The sequence below is a fragment of the Papaver somniferum genome, chromosome 6 (assembly GCF_003573695.1).
Source record: "Papaver somniferum cultivar HN1 chromosome 6, ASM357369v1, whole genome shotgun sequence".
NCBI lineage: Eukaryota > Viridiplantae > Streptophyta > Magnoliopsida > Ranunculales > Papaveraceae > Papaver > Papaver somniferum.
Window position 1 is genome coordinate 153,567,039 of NC_039363.1, and position 12,889 is coordinate 153,579,927.

A 12,889-nucleotide genomic window follows, 5' to 3' on the forward strand; every position below is an offset into this window, starting at 1 on the left:
AAAGTACATTAAAATAATAGAACATAAAAAGATCAACAAAACTCATGAATTATAAAACTAACATTGAATCATGAACAAATGTAAGTAAAAAAACATAAATTCAAAAAACAAAAACCGGAGATTGCAGATTGAAGAATTGAATAATACTTGTTTCAGAGATGAATAACAATTTCGAATTCAAATAATATGCAAATGAACCAATCAATCCAATAGAATCAATCACAGAGAATTAAGCTTCCAAAAACTCGTTCTCTGCAACATAAAAAACACAAAAACTGAATTTAGAAACTACAAATGGAACATGCAAACATAATATAAATTTCTACTCATCTTCAATAACTAATCACCGTTACCAATTTGTTGCAGAAAAACAGATCGAGAAATTTCGATTGAATCTGTTGTTGATGAAGAAACTCAATTCAGATCTCAGATTTAACTGATCAAAATATTAAATCACTGAAAATAGATTTAGTAGAAGAAGGAGATGATGAATGAGATGAAGGAAAAACTTCTCGTGATTAAAAACCTAGAATTCATAGATAAGTTTTCGATTTTTTTTTCTGAGCTGATGAACTGATTTACTATCTCTCTGGAACTGATTCTCTCTGTAAATCAATCAAAATAGGTTTATTAGAAGAGGAAGAGGATGAATTAGCTGAAGGAACCGATTGAAAACCTAGATTTGTTAGATTTTTTTTCGAATTTCTGAGCTGAAGAACTGAATCTCTCTCTCTCGATCAGATTTTCTCTCTCTCTCCAGATCTATTTCTTTCCGTTGATAACTGTATTTCGGAATTAGAGTAATAATTATATGAAGGGTATAATTATAATCTCATAAATTCTTTAATGGACCCCTGATGGGCTTTGGATGGAGAGGGGTATATTTATTGTGTGACAAGGGCAATTGTGAAGCCCGTGAAAAAGGAAGGCATTTATATAATTCTCACTTATGTTTTTTACTTTGATTTCTCGAGGCACAAATCTCATCTGCAAGTTCAGCGCCATTTCAAACCCCTTGACCTTCCTTACTAGAGAGGTGCAGGTATTTAGAAGGTTACACTCAGAATTAGTCCAAGGACAGGAATCTTATAGAACTGGTGAGGAAAACTAGAAATATGGGATGACGTGCCTCTTGTGATATCATCACATATTCAAAATATGTCAGGGCTTCTATTGTATTGCTCAAGGAGACTCAAGCGCAAGTACGTACTTTAACTAAATAGTAATTCAATTTGGGACTTCAGAAGACATGATAACAAGAGCCAGGGCAGAAGGTCGACCCAAATGGACACCGGAAAAAGGTGGAGGTGAAGATGGTGGTGTAGAAATATGGGTTTATGGTTTTGTATCTGATACAAATGTATCGAGATTTACTGCATTGATATGTTTATATACTCGGTTACATTAGTGAAGAGATAATTTTTACAACAGAAATATGCAAAAGAATAGGTGTAGCTAAGACTAAACTAATGTGCTGAAGAATAAGCAAAGTATATGAGTTATAGCAGAAGAATAGAATGGCTAAGTTATGGTACAACAGTCTTATAAACGTAACAATATATACGTGTGAAGTTTAATACCCCCCCTTGTTGAGGGGTGATTTTAGGTTTGAGGTTCTACCTGTCCTAGCCAACCAAATGACCTCACTTTACCTAGAATAGTGAGAGAGAGTTGTTTTTCCATTGTACCTTGTCCTTCCTTATATAGACTTTCCAAAAGCCCCTTCCTTTTATGACATCATGCCATGTGTCCTAAACTTCTTTAATTACTTCTAATGCCACTCCTTCCTTAATATAACCTCTTTCTTATTTACTAATTCCTTTCCTATCCTTCCTTTGAATGGGTACTTTCTTGTTGTACTAGGGCTTAGTCCCCAAGTCCCTACATTTCCTCCTTGGCATAGCCGCCCATTTAGGGGCACCCCCAACCCGTTAATGGGTTTCATTTTTCATGTATCAACATTAGTCCCCTGACTATTGGGTCAATTGTTAAATGACCCAATAGTCATAAAAAGTCTTTTTTGGGCGCCCCCACCTTTCGCAAGCAGTTAAGATGAGGATCCCTTTTTCCCCATTGATTCCATGATCATGGGCGACGTTTAACCTTTCATCGTGCCGATTTCGGTTTTTGTAGGTTGCCATTATCTCTTCATAACTGCCACGTTCAGTCCCTGGGGTTCTCTCTATATATAGGGGTGTTAGTTTGTTTCTCCTTCATTCTTCTTTTTTTTCCACCCTCTTGAACATATCCATACACTCGCAGTTCCACGAGTAGTGCGTCTGAAGAATCTAGTGAATCTGAAGGGACTATGAACGAGGGCTCTGAGGAGACCGAGTACTCGGAGCAGGATGAAATCTATTTACCTCCTCCAACGGATGGTAGATCTTATACAATGGCGGAGTTTACAAGCGGGCCAGATCTGAAACGTGTGTTGAGGCTGAGGGAGCTCCACGGAGGTAAGCGCGTTTTTCCTCTCGACGATGTCTTGGTTCCTCGCCTTCTAAATCCTCCTGTATTGCCTTATCCTTCTGCCCATGGATGGCTTATGCAACCCGAGTCAGAGATTATGGATGCTTTTGCGTTTAAAACGGTGCCACATAATAGATATTCATCGTGGCGACTATGATCTTCCCCTCATTGATATCCGGTCCAAGTCTAAGACTCATTCGGTGTGGTCGCATTGGGCATCCCATATACGCTCCAATCCTGATCACGCGGCTGCCCTTTGTAGAGCGGAAATTGACGAAGCTATAAACTCGTCTCTTAAGAGGAAAGTGAATAGATGCATACGTGATATAACACGGCTTTTTTGTCGTTGGGTTCCCCCTGTTCATACTCTTTTTACAGCATGTGGAGAAGAAACTATCGTTCTAGAGGATGTAGTCTCCCTTACAGGGATTCCAATCCACGGTAGTCATTCGTATGACGAAGCGGCTGTCTATGGAGCGCTGAATGACGAGGACAAAAGGTTGTGTACTTACTTGTTGAAATGTAAAGAAGATTCCCGTCATAAATTGGTGCGGAAAGACCAGGTGTTGCCGAAGCAAAGTGAGGGAAAGAAATTTGCTGCTCAGACAAGAAATGGGAATTCTCACCTGTTGTGAAGGGGAAGGCTAAGTGGGTTGAAGATAAGAAGGTTCCTTCGACGCGCCCAACAGGCGAGCGACTACCATCTGGCTCTATCCTGCATATGAGGCGATTCATGGCTTGTCAGCTCCTTCAACAGAGGCTGGTTCTGAATGGGTTACTAAAACCAATCTCCGCGCTTCCTTTCTTCTTTGGTTGAAGTATTGGGCTCCGCAGATAGTTGATGGAAAAGTTCTCCCCTCCAAGCGAAAATAGAAAAATCCCCGCGTGGATTTGGTCGCTTTTATTTTATTTTGGCTCTGTCATGATGTGTTTGAATAAAGTCCCCAGGATACCATTAAGGTGTGAACTCGTGCCGATGGCGGTGTTGCTGTCTCGCTGCGTCTCTTTCCCGCTTGTACCGATGTTCTTAGGCGGCTTGTATCGCCATATAGACTTGTTCTGTCAGGACCTTCAGACAGTAGGTTCGTCTCACAAGATTGAGACTTATATCCCGGCTTCCTTCATGCAAGCATGGTATTGGGAGCATGTTCCTCCATGTGCGCCTGATCCTAATGAGCTAGCGATTCACCGTGAGGAGGATGTTAGGCTAGATGATGGTTCGGTCAAGAGGGTTCCCGTTATCTACGGCTATCCTCGGATGGCCCTTTGGAATATTAAAGGGAAAATACCCAAGGGTGATGTTGGAAAGCACTTGGACGTGGCCAAGGACTTTGTACCGTTTCCTTACCAAGACGTTCGATCAGGCCCAACGCATTATGATTTCATTGCGCCTTTTGACACAGATTTAGACTTGATGAAGCTGCTAACAGAGACGGATTCTGATTCGGAGATAGCTGTGTTTCCTGGTTATCTCCCTGGTTTCTACGCTGTAAAGTTCATCGCCGTGTCTTATAACCCTTATCATGCAGCTCGGCAGGTTGGGTTTGAAAAAGGAGTTCCCCATAGGTTTCCTCCTTCGGAAAACTCTGATATTGGGGATGTCATGGATAGTTTTGATCGTTTTGTCTTTAAGGGGGCGACACGTCTATCTGATCCGGGGACCAACTTTTCGTTCAAGCAGCCTATCTCCGCGCGCCCCTTAGCGGTTAATGAAAGGGCTCACGAGTACCATCTCCTCCCTGTGACCTGTCTGTTCAAGATCTTCTGATACTCCATGCATCTGTCCGAATTAAGCTTGATGATGTTGTAGCTGATGAGCACCGCCTTTTTCCAGCTTTTGATGGGGAAAAACGATTTGCTGGTTTTTTAGGGAACGAAGGGACGATCGAGCGATTGAAGACTCCTCAACCGAGCAAACTGCCTAACCTCAAACAGATGCACTGCATTTTAAGTTCGAGTGATCAATCTGTAGGACTCCGGCCTAAACCAATTCAATGGCCGTTCCAGAGTCAATTCTGTCACAAAGAGGGAAGAGGGTTGATCTGTAGGAGGAAAGCTAAGAATTGTGTGAGATCAATGATAATATGCGAATGTGTTATGGGTTTCTGCAAATGATGAATAAGTTTGAGTGATTAAAAGAGTGTTGGTCACACGATGATTTCTTGGTTAAACGATGGATTGTCTGTTTAATATATCTCATGGATTTTCTGGGTGCTTTCGTACTTCTTTTCAATCATGGACTCAGAGACTTATTTATATTGCCGGAAAGTGTAAACACATTGATCTCCAGTAAGTATGACGGTTGCTCGAGTGAAAGGGTAGGAAAGTGGGAAATCTTGGTTTCACTAGTCCCTCGTACGTGAGAGGGTTGGTTGATTGTCCACCCACTACTTTTCTAACTCCCTAAACTGCTTGCACGACTTACTCACATTTCTCATCGTGAACACACGTGTTGTTGGCCACCAGACCAAAACCCTAATTGATATCCCCCATGTGATGTGATTGATTGTCTCACTAATGTGGATTTGACTAGTCAGTCGCTTGATTTGATTAGACGATGGGTCTAAGTTTGTTCAGTGGAGCATGACAGTCGGATGCTCTATGATTCATGGATCGAGCGTCTGCTAGGACACAGTTCTCGAATGAATGATGATAGTTTGAGCAAATATTTCTCCAGCAATTGATCGATAAATTGAATATTAGTATATGAATAGAGCGTCTGAGAAAGTATTTCTCACTCGATGAATTACTGAATATTGATAGTTGGATCAATATTTGAGCAATTGAGCGAGTATTGCTCGTTCAGTGAATTACTGAATATTGATAGTTGGATCAGTATTCAAGTAATTGATCAAGTATTGCTATGAGTTACTGAATATTGGTAGTTGGATCAATATTCGAGCAGATGAGCAAGTATTGCTCATTCGATGGATTATTGGTAGTGTGACCAAATAATAATTAATTAAAATATTGGCAGGGTCGAATATTATATAATTAATTTAGATGTTGATTGCCGGATCAATCATAAAATTATTAGTGTTTGAACTGCTCAGAATTGTGATTCAGCAAGCGTTTGTTCGAAACCCTAATTTTCGATCAATTGTTCTTCAATTGATGAATTATTGAAAATAGGATATTGAGTAAAGGAGGGACTGACCACATGGGATGATGGAAGACCATGTGGTGTCCAAGTGCTCGAGTGAGCGTGCTTTAGGGTCCTTTGATGACCGGTTGGTGAAAGAATGATCAAATGCTAGTGTTGATCATTTATTAGAATAGTGCTCGAGCGAGCGTTAGGTGGTAAAACCTAATTGTGGAGAGGTGAGGGACCAACCAAGAGGGCATGGGTCCGGACTTTGGTGATCGTGGGACCAACTGCCAATCGTTTGAGCGAGTCCCAGTCAGTTGGAGAGAGTTTGGACCCAATATGAGCGATTGCTAGCAAATTAGGTCAAAATTGTGAGAATGTGTGGGACCGGCTCCTTGCAGGCCTTAGGGTCGGCATTGGCCGGTCAAGGAAGCATGCATGCGTCACCACGGTGTCCATGTCTCAGTCCTGAGAGTTTTGGTATATTCTGACGATCGTTCGAGCAATATTTTGAATCCTCAGAAGAGTTTGATTTTGACTGAAACTCTTAATGAGCAAGAAGAAATTTGCTCATGTGACAGATAATTTGAAAATATTAAAATAATAATATATAGTTTTGATGTGGGAAGCCTGTAGTCGGTCGTGTGACCGTTTGACCTTTTGGCTTTTCCATGGTTTGAGCAATATTTGAGAAAATATTGAAAATTAGGGTTTGCGGTCAAACGATGGAGTTCCATGAGATGATGGAAATAATAATATGTGAAAATAAGGAACTGTGCGGTGTGGGACATGCCAAGGCTAGGGCATGGCCGACCGGCTAGGTGTCCCGGTCCCGTGACACATTTTCCCTATTTTTGTTCGATGAAAGCCTGGAAACCTAAGAGTTTCTCACAAACGAGGGAGTTTGCTAAAGTGAGGGAAACCCTGTGAGATGAGGAAAAAAATAACATAAAAGTAAATAAAATAAAAAGGGGGACCGGCCATGGCATGACCGGCCGGTGGGCCCGGTGCCACGCCTTAGCTTATTTTATTAATTATTTTATTATTTCCATGGATCGCTCGTTCGTCCATACTTCGATTGTTTGTGTGTTTGGGCGCTCGTTTGTGTATTATTTGTCAAGTACACTTGCACGATTTTCTCGGGACTTACTCGATGTTGGCTCAGAAGCGCGATTGTGGAGTGTTTATTACTAACTCATGAAATTCTGCTGGGAATGATTCATGAAACAGAGTAATAAAATGAGTTGATCATCTATTACTAATCCATGAAATCCAGTCGGGTAATTCAGGGAACGGTAATGAGATAAAGTGATTATATATTATTAATCCATGGCAGCTGGGGATCAGCCTTGGAACAGAGTAATAAGATAGAATAGATTATCTTCTAGGTATTCAGTCGGTGAATGTCATGGTAGAATTAATCTATTGTAGAATCGAGATATGAGATAGTTGAAGAATCATACTCATTCTGAAATGTGCATAGTCAGGGAAAAACGTGCAGCGTTGTTAATGTCCTGAAGGTGTTTTCCCACTCAACAAACAATTATGTACGTAGAGCCGCCTGAATCTATACACGGTCTCTCTACATAGTCAGGGAACAACGAATGAGTGTTGTCGACGTCCTGAAGGCGTTTTGCCCTCTCAACAAACAATTATGTATGGAGGACCGCCCAATCGTTCTTCTATGTAGAGGAAGGTCTCTCTATGTAGTCAGGGAACAACGAGTGTCACCGACGTCCTGAAGGCGTTTTTCCCTCTCAACAAACAATTATGTATGGAGGACCGCCCAATCTTTCTTCTACATAGAGAGGCACGATGAAATGCATAGCATCGAACGCTCAGCAAGTGGGAGGCCCTTCGAGAAACATATTCATCGTTGCTCTGAGAGGTACTCGATCAAAGATCATGAAAACGGTTCACGGATCGTAAAAACACAGATCGTCACATGCGTTCCTGAAGCCGAGTCAGAAACATGCAGTATTATGATTTTACGATTTTAGCCCTTGGTGAAAATCCACCATCAACATTAAGTCCCCTGCTTAGTGAGGGACAGTCATGTTCCGCAGTAAGCATTAGATGGTGATTTTCCAGTTAAACGAGATAAGTAGTCGGACTTAGTCGTACAAAGGCGTTTTCAGAATTCCTGATTTGCTCCAATGATGTCATGTACGAGCAAACCATAGGTAAGGATGATAGAGTGTCGTTCCATGGTCACGGAGATACGAGGCACTGCTGATTTGGACGGTCAAACGTCTAGTTTTGGTCGGTTTAGCGTTTGCGGGCCCATTCCCAAAAAAGGAAACAAATGTTTTTTAGGTTTTGGAAATAAAATATATATAAAAGGGAAGAGACCCTAATTATTTTGTTTTCTTTAAGCTAACCGACCACCTTCTCTTCATCTCACGCCCGTGAGAGAGAAAAAAATATTGACGCTCACCGGCACCGACCATCACTCTACCGCCGGCAGAATTCCGGTCGGCGCCGACCAAGGTAAGCCGAAACCCTTTTTTTGGTGTTGTTAGTTTTTTCATGAGTTGTTCAAAACAAAATTCCATGTGCATGCATGCGTACGTTCTATGGAAATTTATTTTAGAAAACAATAGTTAGTCTGTCTGTCGGTTTAGGGATCGAACGATAATCCGTAGTATGATAAAGACACGTATATATTTTGAAAATAGACCTGGTCCAGTAGCAAATTTTTTTTATGAACTTTCATGAAAACCAAAATTTTATTTTCAAAGCATGAATATTTATTGGGAACGTATGCTCGTTCGCTAGATAAAGTAGTACACAATAATCCCTATCATTAGAGAATTTTTTAAAATAGAAATGTGTCTAATAAAATTTTGTTCGTAAACTTTCATGAAAACAAAATTTATGTTGGAATATGTGGACTTATGTAGGATTTAAAAAGATCCACTTTGACGAATAAACGCTCGTTTGAGCGAAAAAGATTTTTTTTTTATTTACGCGAGTTATTAGCTCACGATTTTTTTTTTCGAAAAAAAGGTGCGTGAGTTATCTACTCACAAAACAAAATTTTGTTTACGTGATTTGCACACATTTATTATTTTATGACTCAAAATTTATGTAAACTCAAATCTGGATTTCCAGTAATTGTTAGATGTAAATAATTTTTGGTAAAATGTTAGTTGTGTGGGTTTTGTGATTTATTAGTGTATGCACAAAACCAATGAATGTTCACCTAGTGGAGGGTTAAAATATGTGGATAGTTCATATTACAGGAGCTTCTTGAATTACTCGTAGTTTTATGAAAATCATGTTATGATTTCAACTAATGAATTTTATTCGTCTCTGCAGGTTTCAAGAGATGAACAAATTCTGAGGATTTTGCGTTGTAATCACTATATCTAGTGAAACTATAAACAGGTAAGAGCTAAAGTGTTACCATTTTTGTAGATGTGCATTTTCATTCCATGATCCGTTGTTTTGTTGAATAATGCGTTGAAATAAAATATGGCATGCTCAGAAAATTTTGCAAAGATGACTGATTCTCATGATGGCACCTCCAAAGACGATGCTCCCAGGGATGATGCTTCCAGGGACGATGATTCCAGGGATGATGTTTCCACAGACACAACTTCATATAATGGTGCTTCTGTAGATGGGACTTCTATTGACGAAGAAGAAGAAGAAGAAGAAGAGGAAAGAGTTGGACCAAAGAACATTCCAAACGTTGTTGATGAATTTTTTATGGTCTAATATATGCCTAAGAAACGTCCCCCAGGTCCGGCGTTTCGTCTTCTTATAGATCCCATGGACATTACCCAGAGAAAATTGGTGTCTCCTCGAGCAATTATTCGATTCTGTATTGACGGGAGACATTATGCCGGCTCACATATAGACTTTGATAGACACATTTTTGTGTCCGATTTGTCTCGATTCTATATATTGTTGGGGCTCATTTTTGTACTTATTATGGTGTTTTATTTATTTGTAGGTATTTTTGGCTAATAAACATTTTTGGAAAAAATTGGCTCGAAAAGTTGTCAAAAAGCACCCGGAGGACATTTTCTATTCGGACTCTCACTTTGGATAAGGGGTAGGCATCCCATTTCCAGGCATCTGCTAATCGCACCCCTACTCTGGATAAGGGGCAACCATCTTCAACATTCAAAAAACCAGAAAATTGGCGGGAAAATAGTGCAGTTAAAGAACTGTTTTGGTGATCGTGATTTGGAGGAGTTTGAGGTCGATTAAACCTCTGATTTTCATAGGATAGACTCCTTATGGGTCTAGGAATCTGATATGGGTGTTTAAATTGATTATAATGGGCTCAAACGACGGATTTTCTCACAACAAGAAAATATGGAAAGTCACGTGTGTGACCTGTTTTAGGGAATTTTAGAGTGATTAAAACGCTGTAAACCTTCCCAAAGATTTGTATCTATCTAAGGAAGAGTTTAGAATAAAAAGGAAAGCTCAGAAACACGTAGAAATCCTAAAACAAGAAATTGTCGCAACTTGGCTGTGAAGAGAAGGAAAGAGATTTTGGAAGATTTGGGAGAGATATAATCGGTATTTTTGATATAAATAGATGTCTTGGGTCATATATAAGAGGTGTCAAGAGTTTGGGAACCTAAGGAGAGCCAGAGAAGAAGAAATCAGAGCTTTACCAAACTCTGTTTCTGCTGCTGCTGCTGTTGAAGAAGAAGAACAACTGAAGAACATTGACCCTCGTTAGACAGTCGCAGAAAAGTTTCGCTGTTTAACAGCTGAAGACATTAAGCTGTTCAGGGCAGTCTTATTTCAGGGCAGTCTTAAATCAGCGATAAAGCAACAGTTTTTCTGTAACAGTTCCATTGTAACAACTGTTTTGCAACACCAATACACTGTTGCAAACAATTTGTGTTATTACTTTTCACTCTTTTAATCATCTTTTGATCAACAAACACATATTTTGAGATCATGATTAATATGAGGAGCTAAACCCATTGCTGAGGCGATAGAGGAAGCTATTTTTCCAACAAAAAGTGGTATATTCTCTTTTATCTTCTTATTTGCAATAATTATATGATTATTTTCCTTGAAATATTATTGAATATGATTTTTATTTGAGTGATTGTGATTTATTTTGATGGAGTATGCTCAGTTTTAAGACTTTCGATGCTTCATACTTGGTATTTACAATTATTACTTTTGAAAATCTACTTGTTGCAATATTTTAGAATCAAATTAAACAAGAAAATTGCATAAATATAAGTATTGGTTTAATCACTTTGAACTTGGGAAATAGTGGAATCTTAGCCTCAGTGTTTCTTTTAGTATTGATATCATCTTTGATTGAGTTTGCTATAATTTTTAGTGAGTTTTCTATTTTAATATTAGGACTTAAGTCTAATTAATATCCTTCACAAGTCTGAGAATCGAACCACTTTTACCACTATCTACAAATCACATCAATTTTTGGCGCCGCCGAGGCGGACTTGTTTTTAGGATTTTAGATTTATTTTTTTATTTATTTTTTTGTCTTTTTTTATGTTTTTGGGTATTTATCTTGTGTCTACAGGTTCTGGATCATAAAGAAATTGAGCCAAGGAGTTTGGTGATTTCATAAAGACTTGGAGCTAAAGATTAAAGCAAAAAGAACAGAAAAGAAGACAATTTTATTTTAGACAATTTTAGTTTAGGGTTTGTTTATTTTATTTAAAAAAAAATTGTATTAGGGTTTATTATTTTTGTAATTTTTTTTTTTGGACTTTTGGACTTTGGGACATTATTTTTTTTATTACCCTACGGAAAGGTACTTTAAATATAAACTGTTTGCAGAGAAGGAGGACAATTACGATATTGTCTCTGCACCTTGGGTTCGTACACTAGACATCGGAGTCAGTGGCCCGAGTCGACTACAACCGATTCATCCTCCGTCTGGAACGGGAGGTAAGATTCTAAACACTCGCGAATCCCCTGTCAGCGAGTTACTGGACTCCTTCGTATGCATATATGTTGAGGACTGAATACGGATATTTATTTTTCTAGTAAAGGGCAAGGGCTGGCCATAAAAGATAAGGGTTCGGATTTCATCACCGTTCTCTTCTTGCCCGCTTTAGGAACACGTAACCTACGCGAACCTAAGCCTAAAATTTTGACTAGAACGAGACCGATAGGGTAACGAGCTTAACAGGAAAGTCATTCGAAAAATATTGGTTACTCTTTTAAGCATACTTCGAAGTTCTTGACGGTTTCTGTAAGTTGAATGTGTGACTGCGCCGCCTTGTAATACCGGTGAAGCCTTGGGTATCAAAGCTCCACCGAGCTTCCCTCGCCTCTATTCAACTTACGTTAACTCGGATTGATTCCAGAGGGGTTTGCTTAAATTGTAACGAATTCCCGTTTGAAGGATTGGAAGATGGTCTAGAAACAATCTAAGTGGAGCCATCATGCTTTTTGTTTGCTAGAAATAAATAGGTTTGATTTGGTTGAGTCGGCCTTGATCTGTGTTTGCCTATCCTTCCAATTTAGAAAATTCTATTGTATGCCTGAACGTAAAAGAGACGCACTAGGTAGATTTGTTAAAGAGAAACCTAGTAGTTCGAAGCGTCTCGATTACCTTAATCTAGAAAGTCCGGCTTTTGAAGAGTCTGTTTTTGAACGTTCTTTGACTGAGGAAAGAATCCCTGTTGCTCCGATAGCGCTAGAAATGGCAACTTAGAAAGCTTTGTTGAATCCAACTAGGACTACCCGTCCTTCGTGTATTAAGTTAGATGAAACGGAGGCACCCTATGAACTGAAACCTGGGACCTTACAGATGCTCCTAATCTTTTTAGGGAAAGAAAATGAAAACCCTTATTACCATGTTAGGGATTTTGAGGAAATTTGTAGTACTCTAAGAATTAGAGGCTTAGATGATGATGCTTTGAAACTTAGGTTATTCCCATTTCCCTAAAAGATAAGGCCAAGTCGTGGATGTATAGTTTGGACTCCGAGTCAATTGAGACATATGAACAACTTACATCTGCGTTTTTCAATAAGTTTTTCCCTAGGCACAAAACATCGTCTATTAGGACGCAAATATGCACATTTTCACAACAAGAGGGAGAATCTTTATATAGGTATTTGGAAAGGTTCAATGATTTATTATCCCAGTGTCCTCATCATGGTTTAGAAAAGGTTAGGCTAGTTCAGATCCTTTATGAGGGTTTAGATTATTCCACAACGACCATGGTTGAGTCTCTATGCACTGGTGGATTTGAAAACCAAACTGTTGATGCGGCGATGGAAATTTTTAATGAAATCGCCGAAAAAACCCAGCAATGGGAAAATAATAGGGCACCCCAGAAAACAATTCTTTTAAGTAGAGGAAACGTTAAT

At 39.3% G+C, this 12,889-nt stretch overlaps 1 pseudogene; it reads right to left on the bottom strand.

Moving 5' to 3' along the window:
- Nucleotides 1–12,581: 12,581 nt before the first annotated feature.
- On the bottom strand, nucleotides 12,582–12,681 carry LOC113292155 (annotated as a pseudogene).
- Nucleotides 12,682–12,889: the final 208 nt, after the last annotated feature.